The sequence below is a fragment of the Crinia signifera genome, chromosome 3 (assembly GCF_055691185.1).
Source record: "Crinia signifera chromosome 3, ASM5569118v1, whole genome shotgun sequence".
In the NCBI taxonomy this organism is placed as follows: Eukaryota; Metazoa; Chordata; class Amphibia; order Anura; family Myobatrachidae; genus Crinia; species Crinia signifera.
In genome coordinates this window covers 108,030,304-108,043,942 of record NC_139219.1, presented here as the reverse complement: position 1 = coordinate 108,043,942, position 13,639 = coordinate 108,030,304, and the positions used below count along the sequence as shown (strand labels likewise).

The 13,639-nt window shown below is 43.1% G+C and overlaps 7 non-coding genes across 7 annotated transcripts; 5 read left to right on the top strand and 2 right to left on the bottom strand.

The window, feature by feature from the left end:
* Positions 1-2,250: 2,250 nt before the first annotated feature.
* Positions 2,251-2,321, bottom strand: TRNAG-GCC (transfer RNA glycine (anticodon GCC)). The gene has a single exon. It is a non-coding gene; the product is annotated as a tRNA-Gly (tRNA).
* A 156-nt stretch (positions 2,322-2,477) lies between these two features.
* Positions 2,478-2,550, top strand: TRNAK-CUU (transfer RNA lysine (anticodon CUU)). Its single transcript has one exon. It is a non-coding gene; the product is annotated as a tRNA-Lys (tRNA).
* Positions 2,551-3,371: 821 nt separating this feature from the next.
* TRNAG-GCC (transfer RNA glycine (anticodon GCC)) lies at positions 3,372-3,442 on the bottom strand. Its single transcript has one exon. It is a non-coding gene; the product is annotated as a tRNA-Gly (tRNA).
* A 3,518-nt stretch (positions 3,443-6,960) lies between these two features.
* Positions 6,961-7,033, top strand: TRNAK-CUU (transfer RNA lysine (anticodon CUU)). The gene has a single exon. It is a non-coding gene; the product is annotated as a tRNA-Lys (tRNA).
* A 2,169-nt stretch (positions 7,034-9,202) lies between these two features.
* On the top strand, positions 9,203-9,275 carry TRNAK-CUU (transfer RNA lysine (anticodon CUU)). The gene has a single exon. It is a non-coding gene; the product is annotated as a tRNA-Lys (tRNA).
* Positions 9,276-10,323: 1,048 nt separating this feature from the next.
* On the top strand, positions 10,324-10,396 carry TRNAK-CUU (transfer RNA lysine (anticodon CUU)). The gene has a single exon. It is a non-coding gene; the product is annotated as a tRNA-Lys (tRNA).
* A 1,048-nt stretch (positions 10,397-11,444) lies between these two features.
* On the top strand, positions 11,445-11,517 carry TRNAK-CUU (transfer RNA lysine (anticodon CUU)). The gene has a single exon. It is a non-coding gene; the product is annotated as a tRNA-Lys (tRNA).
* The last annotated feature ends 2,122 nt before the right edge of the window (positions 11,518-13,639 follow it).

Below are 13,639 nucleotides of genomic sequence, written 5' to 3'. Positions count from 1 at the left end.
CTTGAGTACTGCATTGGCCTGGAATCGAACCCGGGCCTCCCGCGTGGCAGGCGAGAATTCTACCACTGAACAACCAATGCTTCACCATTACTTCACGGTTACTTACCCATTTTCCTCAATGTGTGAAACCAAGCATGCATCTCAGTGTACTGAATGTGGTAGCCTAGATCTACTTTAATAGCTTGTATTGCACTCCTTGGCTTGAGTGGCCTTTTTGTCAAATCACAGTAACCAAGCCTGGCTAGCTCAGTCGGTAGAGCATGAGACTCTTAATTTCAGGGTCATGGGTTCGAGCCCCACCGTGGGCGGTGTTTTTTCCCAGACATCTACAGGCGAGATCTCTGTCACTACACAACCAAACGTGTTTTATTTGAAACTTAAAAGAGGTGTACATCAGTGTGTGAAACCAAGCAGGAATCTCAGGATCTACTAAATGTGGAAACCTTGCTTTGGTTTTATAGATTGAAGGGCAATCCTTGCCTTGCCATGATGCCATAACACTGTAAAAAAGCCTAGCTATCTGAGTCAATAGCGAATAAGACTCCAAATCTAAGAGTCATTTGCTTTGAGCACAACATTGGGTGGTGTTTATTCCCTTTTCAGATCCATGCCTCCCTCATGGCAGGCGAGAATTCTACCACTAAACCACAAGATTCTACCACTAAATCATTGTATGTTGAATTCTATGCCTGCACCACCAAAATGCAAAGAGCCATGCACTATTTAACAAAATATATCGCTGTTTCAGGTGTACATCAGTGGGTGAAACCATGCAGGAATATCAGGATCTACTGAATGTGGAAACTTTGCTTTGGTTTAGTAGTGTAGATTGAAGAGCAAGCGTTGCCTTGCCTTGATGCTACAACACTGTAACAAAGCCTGGCCAGCTTAGTCAATAGAAATAAAACTCCCAAGCTAAGAGTCATATGCTTTTAGTACAACATTTGTTTGGTGTTTATTCCCTTTTCAGATCCAGACCTCTCTCTTGGCAGGTGGGAATTCTACCACTAAACCACAAGATTCTACCATTAATTTATTGTATGTGGAATTCTATACCTGCACCACCAAAAAGCAAAGAGCCAGACACTCTTTAACAAAATATACCATAATTTCAGTAAAACTTGAGTACTGCATTGGCCGGGAATCGAACCCGGGCCTCCCGCGTGGCAGGCGAGAATTCTACCACTGAACAACCAATGTTTCACATTTTGCTTCACGGTTACTTACCCATTTTCCTCAATTTGTGAAACCAAGCATGCATCTCAGTGTACTGAATGTGGTAGCCTAGATCTACTTTAATAGCTTGTAGGGCACTCCTTGGCTTGAGTGGCCTTTTTGTCACACAACAGTAACCAAGCCTGGCTAGCTCAGTCGGTAAAGCATGAGACTCTTAATCTCAGGGTCGTGGGTTCGAGCCCCACGTTGGGCGGTGTTTTTTCCCAGAATTCTACAGGCGAGATCTCTGTCACTACACAACCAAACGTGTTTTATTTGAAACTTAAAAGAGGTGTACATCAGTGTGTGAAACCAAGCAGGAATCTCAGGATCTACTAAATGTGGAAACCTTGCTTTGGTTTTATAAATTGAAGGGCAATCCTTGCCTTGCCATGATGCCATAACACTGTAAAAAAGCCTAGCTATCTGATTTAATAGCGAATAAGACTCCAAATCTAAGAGTCATTTGCTTTGAGCACAACATTGGGTGGTGTTTATTCCCTTTTCAGATCCATGCCTCCCTCATGGCAGGCGAGAATTCTACCACTAAACCACAAGATTCTACCACTAAATCATTGTATGTTAAATTCTATACCTGCACCACCAAAATGCAAAGAGCCAGGCACTCTTTAACAAAATATATCGCTGTTTCAGGTGTACATCAGTGGGTGAAACCATGCAGGAATATCAGGATCTACTGAATGTGGAAACTTTGCTTTGGTTTAATAGTGTAGATTGAAGAGCAAGCGTTGCCTTGCCTTGATGCTACAACACTGTAACAAAGCCTGGCCAGCTTAGTCAATAGAAATAAAACTCCCAAGCTAAGAGTCATATGCTTTTAGTACAACATTTGTTTGGTGTTTATTCCCTTTTCAGATCCAGACCTCTCTCTTGGCAGGTGGGAATTCTACCACTAAACCACAAGATTCTAACATTAATTTATTGTATGTGGAATTCTATACCTGCACCACCAAAATGCAAAGAGCCAGCCACTCTTTAACAAAATATACCATAATTTCAGTAAAACTTGAGTACTGCATTGGCCGGGAATCGAACCCGGGCCTCCCGCGTGGCAGGCGAGAATTCTACCACTGAACAACCAATGCTTCACGTTTTACTTCAAGGTTACTTACCCATTTTCCTCAATGTGTGAAACCAAGCATGCATCTCAGTGTACTGAATGTGGTAGCCTAGATCTACTTTAATAGCTTGTAGGGCACTCCTTGGCTTGAGTGGCCTTTTTGTCACATCACAGTAACCAAGCCTGGCTAGCTCAGTCGGTAGAGCATGAGACTCTTAATCTCAGGGTCGTGGGTTCGAGCCCCACGTTGGGCGGTGTTTTTTCCCAGAATTCTACAGGCGAGATCTCTGTCACTACACAACCAAACGTGTTTTATTTGAAACTTAAAAGAGGTGTACATCAGTGTGTGAAACCAAGCAGGAATCTCAGGATCTACTAAATGTGGAAACCTTGCTTTGGTTTTATAAATTGAAGGGCAATCCTTGCCTTGCCATGATGCCATAACACTGTAAAAAAGCCTAGCTATCTGAGTCAATAGCGAATAAGACTCCAAATCTAAGAGTCATTTGCTTTGAGCACAACATTGGGTGGTGTTTATTCCCTTTACAGATCCATGCCTCCCTCATGGCAGGCGAGAATTCTACCACTAAACCACAAGATTCTACCACTAAATCATTGTATGTTAAATTCTATACCTGCACCACCAAAATGCAAAGAGCCAGGCACTCTTTAACAAAATATATCGCTGTTTCAGGTGTACATCAGTGGGTGAAACCATGCAGGAATATCAGGATCTACTGAATGTGGAAACTTTGCTTTGGTTTAATAGTGTAGATTGAAGAGCAAGCGTTGCCTTGCCTTGATGCTACAACACTGTAACAAAGCCTGGCCAGCTTAGTCAATAGAAATAAAACTCCCAAGCTAAGAGTCATATGCTTTTAGTACAACATTTGTTTGGTGTTTATTCCCTTTTCAGATCCAGACCTCTCTCTTGGCAGGTGGGAATTCTACCACTAAACCACAAGATTCTAACATTAATTTATTGTATGTGGAATTCTATACCTGCACCACCAAAATGCAAAGAGCCAGCCACTCTTTAACAAAATATACCATAATTTCAGTAAAACTTGAGCACTGCATTGGCCGGGAATCGAACCCGGGCCTCCCGCGTGGCAGGCGAGAATTCTACCACTGAACAACCAATGCTTCACGTTTTACTTCAAGGTTACTTACCCATTTTCCTCAATGTGTGAAACCAAGCATGCATCTCAGTGTACTGAATGTGGTAGCCTAGATCTACTTTAATAGCTTGTAGGGCACTCCTTTGCTTGAGTGGCCTTTTTGTCACATCACAGTAACCAAGCCTGGCTAGCTCAGTCGGTAGAGCATAAGACTCTTAATCTCAGGGTCGTGGGTTCGAGCCCCACGTTGGGCGGTGTTTTTTCCCAGAATTCTACAGGCGAGATCTCTGTCACTACACAACCAAACGTGTTTTATTTGAAACTTAAAAGAGGTGTACATCAGTGTGTGAAACCAAGCAGGAATCTCAGGATCTACTAAATGTGGAAACCTTGCTTTGGTTTTATAAATTGAAGGGCAATCCTTGCCTTGCCATGATGCCATAACACTGTAAAAAAGCCTAGCTATCTGAGTCAATAGCGAATAAGACTCCAAATCTAAGAGTCATTTGCTTTGAGCACAACATTGGGTGGTGTTTATTCCCTTTTCAGATCCATGCCTCCCTCATGGCAGGCGAGAATTCTACCACTAAACCACAAGATTCTACCACTAAATCATTGTATGTTAAATTCTATACCTGCACCACCAAAATGCAAAGAGCCAGGCACTCTTTAACAAAATATATCGCTGTTTCAGGTGTACATCAGTGGGTGAAACCATGCAGGAATATCAGGATCTACTGAATGTGGAAACTTTGCTTTGGTTTAATAGTGTAGATTGAAGAGCAAGCGTTGCCTTGCCTTGATGCTACAACACTGTAACAAAGCCTGGCCAGCTTAGTCAATAGAAATAAAACTCCCAAGCTAAGAGTCATATGCTTTTAGTACAACATTTGTTTGGTGTTTATTTCCTTTTCAGATCCAGACCTCTCTCTTGGCAGGTGGGAATTCTACCACTAAACCACAAGATTCTAACATTAATTTAGTGTATGTGGAATTCTATACCTGCACCACCAAAAAGCAAAGAGCCAGACACTCTTTAACAAAATATACCATAATTTCAGTAAAACTTGAGTACTGCATTGGCCTGGAATCGAACCCGGGCCTCCCGCGTGGCAGGCGAGAATTCTACCACTGAACAACCAATGCTTCACCATTACTTCACGGTTACTTACCCATTTTCCTCAATGTGTGAAACCAAGCATGCATCTCAGTGTACTGAATGTGGTAGCCTAGATCTACTTTAATAGCTTGTATTGCACTCCTTGGCTTGAGTGGCCTTTTTGTCAAATCACAGTAACCAAGCCTGGCTAGCTCAGTCGGTAGAGCATGAGACTCTTAATTTCAGGGTCATGGGTTCGAGCCCCACCGTGGGCGGTGTTTTTTCCCAGAATTCTACAGGCGAGATCTCTGTCACTACACAACCAAACGTGTTTTATTTGAAACTTAAAAGAGGTGTACATCAGTGTGTGAAACCAAGCAGGAATCTCAGGATCTACTAAATGTGGAAACCTTGCTTTGGTTTTATAGATTGAAGGGCAATCCTTGCCTTGCCATGATGCCATAACACTGTAAAAAAGCCTAGCTATCTGAGTCAATAGCGAATAAGACTCCAAATCTAAGAGTCATTTGCTTTGAGCACAACATTGGGTGGTGTTTATTCCCTTTTCAGATCCATGCCTCCCTCATGGCAGGCGAGAATTCTACCACTAAACCACAAGATTCTACCACTAAATCATTGTATGTTGAATTCTATGCCTGCACCACCAAAATGCAAAGAGCCATGCACTATTTAACAAAATATATCGCTGTTTCAGGTGTACATCAGTGGGTGAAACCATGCAGGAATATCAGGATCTACTGAATGTGGAAACTTTGCTTTGGTTTAGTAGTGTAGATTGAAGAGCAAGCGTTGCCTTGCCTTGATGCTACAACACTGTAACAAAGCCTGGCCAGCTTAGTCAATAGAAATAAAACTCCCAAGCTAAGAGTCATATGCTTTTAGTACAACATTTGTTTGGTGTTTATTCCCTTTTCAGATCCAGACCTCTCTCTTGGCAGGTGGGAATTCTACCACTAAACCACAAGATTCTACCATTAATTTATTGTATGTGGAATTCTATACCTGCACCACCAAAAAGCAAAGAGCCAGACACTCTTTAACAAAATATACCATAATTTCAGTAAAACTTGAGTACTGCATTGGCCGGGAATCGAACCCGGGCCTCCCGCGTGGCAGGCGAGAATTCTACCACTGAACAACCAATGTTTCACATTTTGCTTCACGGTTACTTACCCATTTTCCTCAATTTGTGAAACCAAGCATGCATCTCAGTGTACTGAATGTGGTAGCCTAGATCTACTTTAATAGCTTGTAGGGCACTCCTTGGCTTGAGTGGCCTTTTTGTCACACAACAGTAACCAAGCCTGGCTAGCTCAGTCGGTAAAGCATGAGACTCTTAATCTCAGGGTCGTGGGTTCGAGCCCCACGTTGGGCGGTGTTTTTTCCCAGAATTCTACAGGCGAGATCTCTGTCACTACACAACCAAACGTGTTTTATTTGAAACTTAAAAGAGGTGTACATCAGTGTGTGAAACCAAGCAGGAATCTCAGGATCTACTAAATGTGGAAACCTTGCTTTGGTTTTATAAATTGAAGGGCAATCCTTGCCTTGCCATGATGCCATAACACTGTAAAAAAGCCTAGCTATCTGATTTAATAGCGAATAAGACTCCAAATCTAAGAGTCATTTGCTTTGAGCACAACATTGGGTGGTGTTTATTCCCTTTTCAGATCCATGCCTCCCTCATGGCAGGCGAGAATTCTACCACTAAACCACAAGATTCTACCACTAAATCATTGTATGTTAAATTCTATACCTGCACCACCAAAATGCAAAGAGCCAGGCACTCTTTAACAAAATATATCGCTGTTTCAGGTGTACATCAGTGGGTGAAACCATGCAGGAATATCAGGATCTACTGAATGTGGAAACTTTGCTTTGGTTTAATAGTGTAGATTGAAGAGCAAGCGTTGCCTTGCCTTGATGCTACAACACTGTAACAAAGCCTGGCCAGCTTAGTCAATAGAAATAAAACTCCCAAGCTAAGAGTCATATGCTTTTAGTACAACATTTGTTTGGTGTTTATTCCCTTTTCAGATCCAGACCTCTCTCTTGGCAGGTGGGAATTCTACCACTAAACCACAAGATTCTACCATTAATTTATTGTATGTGGAATTCTATACCTGCACCACCAAAAAGCAAAGAGCCAGACACTCTTTAACAAAATATACCATAATTTCAGTAAAACTTGAGTACTGCATTGGCCGGGAATCGAACCCGGGCCTCCCGTGTGGCAGGCGAGAATTCTACCACTGAACAACCAATGTTTCACATTTTACTTCACTGTTACTTACCCATTTTCCTCAATTTGTGAAACCAAGCATGCATCTCAGTGTGCTGAATGTGGTAGCCTAGATCTACTTTAATAGCTTGTAGGGCACTCCTTGGCTTGAGTGGCCTTTTTGTCACACAACAGTAACCAAGCCTGGCTAGCTCAGTCGGTAGAGCATGAGACTCTTAATCTCAGGGTCGTGGGTTCGAGCCCCACGTTGGGCGGTGTTTTTTCCCAGAATTCTACAGGCGAGATCTCTGTCACTACACAACCAAACGTGTTTTATTTGAAACTTAAAAGAGGTGTACATCAGTGTGTGAAACCAAGCAGGAATCTCAGGATCTACTAAATGTGGAAACCTTGCTTTGGTTTTATAAATTGAAGGGCAATCCTTGCCTTGCCATGATGCCATAACACTGTAAAAAAGCCTAGCTATCTGAGTCAATAGCGAATAAGACTCCAAATCTAAGAGTCATTTGCTTTGAGCACAACATTGGGTGGTGTTTATTCCCTTTTCAGATCCATGCCTCCCTCATGGCAGGCGAGAATTCTACCACTAAACCACAAGATTCTACCACTAAATCATTGTATGTTAAATTCTATACCTGCACCACCAAAATGCAAAGAGCCAGGCACTCTTTAACAAAATATATCGCTGTTTCAGGTGTACATCAGTGGGTGAAACCATGCAGGAATTTCAGGATCTACTGAATGTGGAAACTTTGCTTTGGTTTAATAGTGTAGATTGAAGAGCAAGCGTTGCCTTGCCTTGATGCTACAACACTGTAACAAAGCCTGGCCAGCTTAGTCAATAGAAATAAAACTCCCAAGCTAAGAGTCATATGCTTTTAGTACAACATTTGTTTGGTGTTTATTCCCTTTTCAGATCCAGACCTCTCTCTTGGCAGGTGGGAATTCTACCACTAAACCACAAGATTCTAACATTAATTTATTGTATGTGGAATTCTATACCTGCACCACCAAAATGCAAAGAGCCAGCCACTCTTTAACAAAATATACCATAATTTCAGTAAAACTTGAGTACTGCATTGGCCGGGAATGGAACCCGGGCCTCCCGCGTGGCAGGCGAGAATTCTACCACTGAACAACCAATGCTTCACGTTTTACTTCAAGGTTACTTACCCATTTTCCTCAATGTGTGAAACCAAGCATGCATCTCAGTGTACTGAATGTGGTAGCCTAGATCTACTTTAATAGCTTGTAGGGCACTCCTTGGCTTGAGTGGCCTTTTTGTCACATCACAGTAACCAAGCCTGGCTAGCTCAGTCGGTAGAGCATGAGACTCTTAATCTCAGGGTTGTGGGTTCGAGCCCCACGTTGGGCGGTGTTTTTTCCCAGAATTCTACAGGCGAGATCTCTGTCACTACACAACCAAACGTGTTTTATTTGAAACTTAAAAGAGGTGTACATCAGTGTGTGAAACCAAGCAGGAATCTCAGGATCTACTAAATGTGGAAACCTTGCTTTGGTTTTATAAATTGAAGGGCAATCCTTGCCTTGCCATGATGCCATAACACTGTAAAAAAGCCTAGCTATCTGAGTCAATAGCGAATAAGACTCCAAATCTAAGAGTCATTTGCTTTGAGCACAACATTGGGTGGTGTTTATTCCCTTTTCAGATCCATGCCTCCCTCATGGCAGGCGAGAATTCTACCACTAAACCACAAGATTCTACCACTAAATCATTGTATGTTAAATTCTATACCTGCACCACCAAAATGCAAAGAGCCAGGCACTCTTTAACAAAATATATCGCTGTTTCAGGTGTACATCAGTGGGTGAAACCATGCAGGAATATCAGGATCTACTGAATGTGGAAACTTTGCTTTGGTTTAATAGTGTAGATTGTAGAGCAAGCGTTGCCTTGCCTTGATGCTACAACACTGTAACAAAGCCTGGCCAGCTTAGTCAATAGAAATAAAACTCCCAAGCTAAGAGTCATATGCTTTTAGTACAACATTTGTTTGGTGTTTATTCCCTTTACAGATCCAGACCTCTCTCTTGGCAGGTGGGAATTCTACCACTAAACCACAAGATTCTACCATTAATTTATTGTATGTGGAATTCTATACCTGCACCACCAAAAAGCAAAGAGCCAGACACTCTTTAACAAAATATACCATAATTTCAGTAAAACTTGAGTACTGCATTGGCCGGGAATCGAACCTGGGCCTCCCGTGTGGCAGGCGAGAATTCTACCACTGAACAACCAATGTTTCACATTTTACTTCACGGTTACTTACCCATTTTCCTCAATTTGTGAAACCAAGCATGCATCTCAGTGTGCTGAATGTGGTAGCCTAGATCTACTTTAATAGCTTGTAGGGCACTCCTTGGCTTGAGTGGCCTTTTTGTCACACAACAGTAACCAAGCCTGGCTAGCTCAGTCGGTAGAGCATGAGACTCTTAATCTCAGGGTCGTGGGTTCGAGCCCCACGTTGGGCGGTGTTTTTTCCCAGAATTCTACAGGAGAGATCTCTGTCACTACACAACCAAAAGTGTTTTATTTGAAACTTAAAAGAGGTGTACATCAGTGTGTGAAACCAAGCAGGAATCTCAGGATCTACTAAATGTGGAAACCTTGCTTTGGTTTTATAAATTGAAGGGCAATCCTTGCCTTGCCATGATGCCATAACACTGTAAAAAAGCCTAGCTATCTGAGTCAATAGCGAATAAGACTCCAAATCTAAGAGTCATTTGCTTTGAGCACAACATTGGGTGGTGTTTATTCCCTTTTCAGATCCATGCCTCCCTCATGGCAGGCGAGAATTCTACCACTAAACCACAAGATTCTACCACTAAATCATTGTATGTTAAATTCTATACCTGCACCACCAAAATGCAAAGAGCCAGGCACTCTTTAACAAAATATATCGCTGTTTCAGGTGTACATCAGTGGGTGAAACCATGCAGGAATTTCAGGATCTACTGAATGTGGAAACTTTGCTTTGGTTTAATAGTGTAGATTGAAGAGCAAGCGTTGCCTTGCCTTGATGCTACAACACTGTAACAAAGCCTGGCCAGCTTAGTCAATAGAAATAAAACTCCCAAGCTAAGAGTCATATGCTTTTAGTACAACATTTGTTTGGTGTTTATTCCCTTTTCAGATCCAGACCTCTCTCTTGGCAGGTGGGAATTCTACCACTAAACCACAAGATTCTACCATTAATTTATTGTATGTGGAATTCTATACCTGCACCACCAAAATGCAAAGAGCCAGGCACTCTTTAACAAAATATACCATAATTTCAGTAAAACTTGAGTACTGTATTGGCCGGGAATCGAACCCGGGCCTCCCGCGTGGCAGGCGAGAATTCTACCACTGAACAACCAATGCTTCACATTTTACTTCACGGTTACTTACCCATTTTCCTCAATGTGTGAAACCAAGCATGCATCTCAGTGTACTGAATGTGGTAGCCTAGATCTACTTTAATAGCTTGTAGGGCACTCCTTGGCTTGAGTGGCCTTTTTGTCACATCACAGTAACCAAGCCTGGCTAGCTCAGTCGGTAGAGCATGAGACTCTTAATCTCAGGGTCGTGGGTTCGAACCCCACGTTGGGCGGTGTTTTTTCCCAGAATTCTACAGGCGAGATCTCTGTCACTACACAACCAAACGTGTTTTATTTGAAACTTAAAAGAGGTGTACATCAGTGTGTGAAACCAAGCAGGAATCTCAGGATCTACTAAATGTGGAAACCTTGCTTTGGTTTTATAAATTGAAGGGCAATCCTTGCCTTGCCATGATGCCATAACACTGTAAAAAAGCCTAGCTATCTGAGTCAATAGCGAATAAGACTCCAAATCTAAGAGTCATTTGCTTTGAGCACAACATTGGGTGGTGTTTATTCTCTTTTCAGATCCATGCCTCCCTCATGGCAGGCGAGAATTCTACCACTAAACCACAAGATTCTACCACTAAATCATTGTATGTTAAATTCTATACCTGCACCACCAAAATGCAAAGAGCCAGGCACTCTTTAACAAAATATATCGCTGTTTCAGGTGTACATCAGTGGGTGAAACCATGCAGGAATTTCAGGATCTACTGAATGTGGAAACTTTGCTTTGGTTTAATAGTGTAGATTGAAGAGCAAGCGTTGCCTTGCCTTGATGCTACAACACTGTAACAAAGCCTGGCCAGCTTAGTCAATAGAAATAAAACTCCCAAGCTAAGAGTCATATGCTTTTAGTACAACATTTGTTTGGTGTTTATTCCCTTTTCAGATCCAGACCTCTCTCTTGGCAGGTGGGAATTCTACCACTAAACCACAAGATTCTACCATTAATTTATTGTATGTGGAATTCTATACCTGCACCACCAAAATGCAAAGAGCCAGGCACTCTTTAACAAAATATACCATAATTTCAGTAAAACTTGAGTACTGTATTGGCCGGGAATCGAACCCGGGCCTCCCGCGTGGCAGGCGAGAATTCTACCACTGAACAACCAATGCTTCACATTTTACTTCACGGTTACTTACCCATTTTCCTCAATGTGTGAAACCAAGCATGCATCTCAGTGTACTGAATGTGGTAGCCTAGATCTACTTTAATAGCTTGTAGGGCACTCCTTGGCTTGAGTGGCCTTTTTGTCACATCACAGTAACCAAGCCTGGCTAGCTCAGTCGGTAGAGCATGAGACTCTTAATCTCAGGGTCGTGGGTTCGAACCCCACGTTGGGCGGTGTTTTTTCCCAGAATTCTACAGGCGAGATCTCTGTCACTACACAACCAAACGTGTTTTATTTGAAACTTAAAAGAGGTGTACATCAGTGTGTGAAACCAAGCAGGAATCTCAGGATCTACTAAATGTGGAAACCTTGCTTTGGTTTTATAAATTGAAGGGCAATCCTTGCCTTGCCATGATGCCATAACACTGTAAAAAAGCCTAGCTATCTGAGTCAATAGCGAATAAGACTCCAAATCTAAGAGTCATTTGCTTTGAGCACAACATTGGGTGGTGTTTATTCCCTTTTCAGATCCATGCCTCCCTCATGGCAGGCGAGAATTCTACCACTAAACCACAAGATTCTACCACTAAATCATTGTATGTTAAATTCTATACCTGCACCACCAAAATGCAAAGAGCCAGGCACTCTTTAACAAAATATATCGCTGTTTCAGGTGTACATCAGTGGGTGAAACCATGCAGGAATATCAGGATCTACTGAATGTGGAAACTTTGCTTTGGTTTAATAGTGTAGATCAGGGGTGGCCAACCCGCGGCTCGCGAGCCGCATGAGGCTCTTCTCCCCTTTATCTGCGGCTCGGCGGGTTGGGCGTGCACGCCGCCACATAAGCAGAGACCCAAACACAATGTGAGAGTATTGTGTTGAACGGACGCTGGAGACGCTGCTGCTGCCGCCGGTGTCCTCCTAGTGCGACAGCGCATGCGCAGGGTCACTCCTTGTGCGGACTGTCAGTGCTGTGAATGCCGAAGTCGCGGCCGCATGGGGAGTGACCCGGGGCATGTGCTGTCGCGCTCGGAGGATGCTGGCGGCGGCAGCGTCTTCAGCACCAGTTCAATAGTATTCAGATCCTCCCCCAGACAGCAACAATTCTGCAGAGGGAGGGAAGAGCCAGTGACAGCTGGATTATTCCTCCCTCCTCCCCTCTAACTTTTTCTGTGCTGCAAAGCACTACTGGGAAGAGTGCTGGAGGCAGGGAGCTGTTGGGAGAGGCTGGCCAGGAAGTAATTGCGGAGCGCCAGCTTAAGTTGCACATACAGCAATTTCTTCCAGGACCACTGGCTCTGTGAAGTGTGCACCCCGGGAACATGGAGTTAACAAGATGCTGAATGCTGACCTTTGGTCTGCGAGTGTCCAGGAGCAATGGTGGTTGCAGAGTGGACACTGCACCCTGTTACCAGCATGGCCTTCCACATAAACCAAGCTGACCGGCATGGGAAGGTAAGATCCACCATTATGTCTTTTGTCTGCAGAATAACATGGAGGTTCAGTTGTATGGTGACAAGTACATATAGTAAGCTGAGGTCTGGTGACATGGGTAGGGCAGAAGACATATGGGGCCAGATAGACACAGAGGAAATGGAGTTATCAACAAATCTGTTTTTTTTTTTTTGTTTTTTTTCCTGTGGTTGCAACTTGCAATCATTGATCATTGTGTTGTTTTTGTTTTTTTAACTGTTGTGGCCAATGTGTGTATGTTTATTTTCCTGTAGTGGCCACTGTCACTTTTTACATGTGGGTACTTTTTACATGTGGGAGCAAAAGTGTATTATTTTCTCTGTAGGACCCAGGATGTGTGCTATTTGCCCTGTGTGAGGTTTTTTTTTTTTACTGTATTTTGGGGCCCTTGCAAGATTTTACTATGGTGTCAACAAAGTCCTAGTTACGCCCCTGACTCACAGCGTGTTCAGCTCCTGCTCCACCTGCCATCCTGATCCCTCCTGGCTGCCCCCCAGAGCCCCTAGTAAGCAAGGCCCTTTCTAAGAAATTTAAGGCCAGATAGATGAAACTGGCTCAATTTTTATATAGGCCACAGCCCACTTTAAAATGAGACGTGGCTTTCAGGCGCTAGGCCACGCCCATTTTTGCATGGTGTCGGCTCTTTCTCTTACCAGAACATTTTTTTGGGCTCTTTGCCTCTGATTGGTTGGCCACCCCTGGTGTAGATTGAAGAGCAAGCGTTGCCTTGCCTTGATGCTACAACACTGTAACAAAGCCTGGCCAGCTTAGTCAATAGAAATAAAACTCCCAAGCTAAGAGTCATATGCTTTTAGTACAACATTTGTTTGGTGTTTATTCCCTTTTCAGATCCAGACCTCTCTCTTGGCAGGTGGGAAT